The sequence below is a fragment of the Urtica dioica genome, chromosome 10 (assembly GCF_054948205.1).
Source record: "Urtica dioica subsp. dioica isolate 48M chromosome 10, U.dioica_male_clone48M_v1_H2, whole genome shotgun sequence".
In the NCBI taxonomy this organism is placed as follows: domain Eukaryota; kingdom Viridiplantae; phylum Streptophyta; class Magnoliopsida; order Rosales; family Urticaceae; genus Urtica; species Urtica dioica.
In genome coordinates this window covers 8842959-8848928 of record NC_142765.1, presented here as the reverse complement: position 1 = coordinate 8848928, position 5970 = coordinate 8842959, and the positions used below count along the sequence as shown (strand labels likewise).

Here is a 5970-nt window from a genome sequence, read left to right as displayed (position 1 = left end):
TTTTTAATTAATTAAGGACAGGATTGTGAGAGTTTATTTTGAAAGGACTTATATGCAATATTTTGAAGGACGAAAGTGAAAGAAAAAGAGAAGCTGGGGTTGATTTGAGAGAGTTGTGGCAGGAGGGGATTGGTCCACGTATGCACGCGTGGCAATGAATGAGGGTGCCACATGGCCACTTCCTCCTCAAAACCTTGCCACCTCACCCTTCTCTCTCTCTTCTCTATTTTCTTCTTCTTCTCCCTTGCTTCACTCGGCCGAAACCCACACACGAGCAAACCAGGACAAACGAAAAAAAAAGAAAAGGAAAAAAAACTCTCGGCCGCTCCTCTGCTCGTCGCCGACAACCATCATCACCGCCATCACCCTCGTTCTTCTCCTTCTCTTCTTCTTCTTCTCCTTCGCGCGCCATCACCCAGCACCGAGTTCCACCGCGCGCTCCGGCCCGAGGAAGCACAGCACCGCCGAGCCCCGACGTCGCCACCGCCACCTCTCACTCGCCTTCCTCTCTCTTCCTCTCCTTCGCGCGTCACCGACCGCTGAGCCACCGCGCGCGCAAAGACCGAGCGACACACCGCCGCCGCGAGCTCGCCGTGACCGCCGCCGAGGAAGGAGACGCCGGGAACACACAATCGAGCGACGAGGACACCGAATTCGTGAGAATTTCGGTAAGAACAAGCTAAACCCAATTGATTTTTCTGAGAAATTAGGATTTGAAATTCTGAATTGGGGATTTTTGAATCCGAGTTGATTTCGGTTAAATTGATTGGTTTTTATCGTTCATTGAACTCGATTGATGTTGTTTGTAACCTGAATTTGAAGTTTTGATTCGGATTTTTCCTAATTTATCCGAAAATGATGAACTAGGGTTTGAATTGGGGGTTTTTGATTTCGGGTTCGATTTCGGTGCAATTGCTCGGTTTGTAATGTTGTCTGAGCTTGATTGTTGTTGTTGATGTGGTTTATGATCAGAATTTTTGAGGCTATATTGAATTGTGGGATTTTGATGAGTTTTGGTTTGGATTGTGGTTTTGGCCGTGTGCTCTAAAATTTGAGATTTGGATTTGAGAATTTTGAGTTCTTGTGATGTGTTGAAGTGATTTCATTCCTGGAATTAGGAGAGGCTGTGATGATTGAAGGATTTTGGAAATTGTTTAGCTTGGTAATTGTCTTAGCTGTGAGTTGTTTGTTTGCTTTGTGTGGCCGTGTGTTGTCTTGGCCGTGTGACTTGGTTGAGCCGTATGTTTGTTGTGGCCGTGAACTTGGTCTCGGGTATGCGTTTTAGTTCACAAATAATTATGATAAAGTCTGAGCCTCGATTTGAGTTTTGTGGTCGTTTACGGTCAGTTGGATTTTTGTTGAGTTCGCTTGATTGGGTTATGGGTTCGGGTTTTGAGTTATGTGATATCGGAATTTGGTTTTAAGATGTTAACTCGTCGTTGGGTTCCAGGTTTGATTTACAGACATTGACGGACGGACGGGAACCAGACGAGTCGAGAGCGTTGAGATTAGCCTCTGAAGATCTCAAGTTGATAGAGTTATCGAAATAAAGCTCGATTAACTCGTGAGTTTTAAATCGCTTACAGCGTTTAAATACTCTTATATATGTACTTTCAGTATTTAAATAAATAATTTAGAATTATTTATTTAATAATGTTTATGAATTTAATTTAATTATTCATTTGGAATTCTCGGTTATTTTTAATTTCGGATTATTTGATTTATTTAAGACTCGTGATTACTCGTTGAACGTTATCTCGTATCACTCTCGATATGGGATACGCGAGTCTTGAATAAACCTCCGAAAAACCGGGGAATAATAAATTAAATTCTCGAATTCCGAACCGACTCTAATCCCGACAACGAACCCTACTCTCTTTAAGTAAACTCGAATCCAATAACTAATGGATGTTCAACTCCGGATGCTAGTTCTTCCGACGTTTCGACAAGCGCCAGGTGCCTCAAAGAACGTGTGAAGCAAGACGTCTTCAGGACTTGTCAAGCGTTCTATCGAACAATTCCGGGTAAGTGTGGAGACATAAGTCAACTACTTACCAAGGGTATAATCCTGCTTGTTTGTGCATATGCTTGCTAGTAAACAAGAGTAGGTAAAAGCCTAAAAATGAATAAACTCGAAAGTTAAGGCTTCGGCCACTCTTGCTTGAAAACTTAGCTCGGGTTCGCCCGTTAGGTTCAAACGCTAACTTGAACCAGCCTTGCTTGCTTTGTGTGTGGTTAGACTTCTCTTCTAACTCTAGGAAGTAGGTTAGAATCGAGAGGACGGAAGAGCGATAGACTCTCAAATTCAATCGAGAGTAGAGAGTTCGAGAGTCACATCTCGAGCTTTCAACTTAAAACACTAAACGAGCTTCAAAGGGAAACAATAATTTCTTTCGGGGTTTATCCCGTCACGCTCTTCCGTATATAAGTTTAACGTGTACGCTGCTAGCTGCAGTGTACCCAAACTTTAAACTCGTGTCGGTGGTACTCACAAGTCCCTGACTTGTGCTTGGCGGGCCATGTCGGTCCGTGCGCCGAGTACTCGAAGCAATGGGTGAAGGTCGCGCATCGCGAGCTCATTGCTTGCTGGAAGACTCACCGGAAGCTGCCTTGAGCACACCGGGGCGTAGTGGGTGATGGTCGCGGTTCGCGAGCTCACTATGCCAGAGACCAGTGGCGCTGACGTCATGATGAAGGAAGTACCACTAGTGGATCCCAGACATGTGTTAAAACTTAGATCAGTTGACGACTGCTGCTCGAAGTTGAAAACTGGTCTCTAGTCGGACCAGAGGTTATAGCAGTGTGGAGTGTATAACCTTGCGGGACGGCTAGTATTCTAGGATGCGCGCTCATTAGTCACTTTTAGGTGATAGCTGCATCCTGCATTCTTGTTTGCTTGTTCGCACGTCACATGCTTTGCATTAGCTGCTTTTCTTTCATAAGCTAGACTCCCGCTTGCTGAGTCATTCGACTCATAGTTTTATGTCCCTTGGTAATGTAGATAAGGGCAAGACGGCAATGTAGACGACCGAGAAGGAAACTGAGACGGAACGCGTATCTCTTGACCTACGGGCTATGGGTTCTGGCTCGGGAAGTAGACCTCTATATGTATAATGTTTTGAATAATATCGACTCTTCCTTAGATAATATCCCGTGTATGTATGTAAAGTCGGGAGCTTTTATGTACATATATATGTATGTATAAGGGTCGATATACGACTTCTAGTTCTAAAAGAAAAACGAAAAATTTCCCGAGATTTCCGATAACCACTTTTGTTGTAAACGTTTCCGCACTTTTAATAATATCGTATTTCGTATATTATATGTTTTGTAAATTATGTATTTACTTTAAATGTTTTGTTTACATTATATTATTCATATATGTTATGCTCCCGCTACGTGATGTTGGTTCCGCCGAGTCGCGGCTTGCGGGCGAGGTGACGACGCTCGCGGGTCGTGACAGATTTTGTGGTATCAGAGCCCAGGTTTAGCCGTTTCTGTAGACCTGAGATACATGTTTTGGTTATGGGAAAGTGTTGGAACTTGTGCTGACCGTTGGCCTGTCGTTTTGGCAGGTGGAATGGCTCAAGTGACGATACTATCCTACCCGGAGGCTCTCGCATCTGTTCCTCCTACCACTCCGACTTTCAGCGGGGTGAGGGGTACACTTACGTGGGTGCGATGGATTGGTACTACCATCGAGTGGATGGACGCCCTTGCTATCCCTGAGATGTTCCGTACTAGTATTGCCACGACGCTCTTGCAGGGACCAGCCTGGACTCGCTGGACCCGGCATGTAGCGCTGGGTAGTCTGTATCGATCATGGGACATGTTCCAGGCCATCATGGGGGCCACTTTTTCAGCCCAGGGGCGCACAGATGAGTGGAACGAGTTCGCTCATGGTTTCTTTCAGCTCGACTTCGAGTCGATCGCTCAGTACGAGGATCGATTTGAGGAGGAGATCGTGACATCTTGCCCCTTTGCTTTGGAGGACCGCCGACAGCAGTTTATCTTTCACCAGGGGTTACGGCCCGAGTATAGGTATCCGATGCTGTTGTGTTGCTGCCCGTCCATGGGAGTTCTCCGAGCGCGTTTGGCGTTTATGATTCAGTCTCAGGTAGGATGTTGGATTCCTCCAGGTTACGAGCCTGCCCCGCACCCAGCTTATGTGCCAGTACCACCAGCCCAGCCACCTCAGGCGCCGGCACCACCAGCATCGCCGCCGCACGCGCCACCGCCACCGCCACCACCCGCACAGCCACCTGCAGCTCCTCTTGTTATTGTGATCTCTGACGACGAGGAGAGCGAGGTGGATGACGATGAGGATGAGGATCCCGTTGAGGATTATCCTCTTATGTGAGGGTGTGTTTAGGCTTGTGTAGATAGTGGTGGTTAGTTTTTTTTTGAGAGGTTGGTTTCGATGGTTGATGGTTGTTGTACATGTTTTTTTGATCTAGTAGACTAAACCTTGTGAGAGCTAGTCTACCTGTAGTTCTTTTGTTTAGCATGTGTACGTGCGAACTTGATGTTGAAAAGCTTGTTGTATCTTTTGACATGTATATATGGATGTAGATATGGTTGTATATATAAAATCGCGCTTTGATCCAACGGGGTGAGCTGAAAGAGTTCGTGTTACGCATGATTAGCGCTGCGGGCCCCACCACGAACAGACCACAGTCTGGTCAGGGAGGAGGAACAGCCGCTTCTGCCGACCGAACCGCGGCTACTGCCAACGCCAATCCACAGCTCCACGTGGTAACCACCATATTCGGAGGTCCACAAGATGGAGATTCAACCCGACAACGGAAGAAATTCCTTAGGGCCGTGGCTCAGGAAGACGCTGCTATGCACGTCAACTTTACATATGAAGAACCTCCGTCCGTACCTCACGAGACGATGTATTTCACCAATGAAGAGGCCAAGCGAGTTGTGCATCCACACAATGACGCAATTGTGCTAAAAGCCCAAGTGGCCAATAACTTGGTGAAAAGGGTTCTCATCGACAACGGCAGCGCTACCGACATAATTTTCAAGTCCACCCTATAGCGCATGAAGCTCGGGGGGGGGCTGCGCCCGACTCTGACCCAAACGCCTTTGTTTGGGTTCACTGGGGAAAAGGTTATGACCGAAGGCATCATCGATCTGCCGGTCACCTTCGGGACCCCGGGAGGCATTGAGGCCGTCCACATGGTCCCATTCCTAGTGGTCGATCAGGAGTCGCCCTATAACTTAATCATCGGGCGACCCACGTTGAACCGGCTAAGGGCAATCACTTCCACGTACCACCTACTGGTGAAATTCCCCACCGAAGAGGGAATTGGCATTATGGCCGGAGACCAATCCCAAGCAAGAATATGCTACGTGCAAGGAGTTGATGGTAAATTCGCGGGAAAAATGGTCAACACAATCTTCCAACTGGAAGACGATTACCCATGCGACCCAAGGGACGCAAGGAAGTTCGGAGAACTTGACCCCCGGGACGAAGTCGAAAGACTCAAGGTGGAAACCTCTGACGATCTTGTACCAATTGTCCTGGACGAATCTAAGCCTGATCAGGTTGTAAAGGTCGGCATCCGGCTTCTACTCGCCATCAAAACTCAGCTCACTGCCTTCCTCCGGGAATTCAAGGATGTTTTTGCATGGACTCATGCGAACATGCCTGGAATTGATCCCGAGTAATAGTGCACCGATTGAACGACGACCCAAAGGTCTCCGAAAAGGTGCAGGCTAGACGAACATTCAACCCATAACGATACCTGGCCATAAATGAAGAGGTTGAGAAACTCATCGCCGCAAACTTCATCCGAGAGGCTAAGTACCCCAAGTGGGTCGCCAACGTGGTAATGGTGAAAAAGCCTAATGGGAAGTGGCGAATTTGTATAGACTACAAAGATCTTAACAAAGCCTGCCCTAAGGACTGTTTTCCACTCCCGCGTATTGAACAACTGGTGGACGCCACGGTTGGCCATG

The 5970-nt window shown here is 47.2% G+C and overlaps 1 long non-coding RNA gene across 1 annotated transcript; it reads left to right on the top strand.

Annotated features, from left to right (window-relative positions):
* The first annotated feature begins 254 nt into the window (after positions 1-254).
* On the top strand, positions 255-2272 carry LOC149383387 (uncharacterized). Its single transcript, XR_016301881.1, has 3 exons — positions 255-668; positions 1451-1564; positions 1930-2272. It is a non-coding gene; the product is annotated as an uncharacterized LOC149383387 (long non-coding RNA).
* Positions 2273-5970: the final 3698 nt, after the last annotated feature.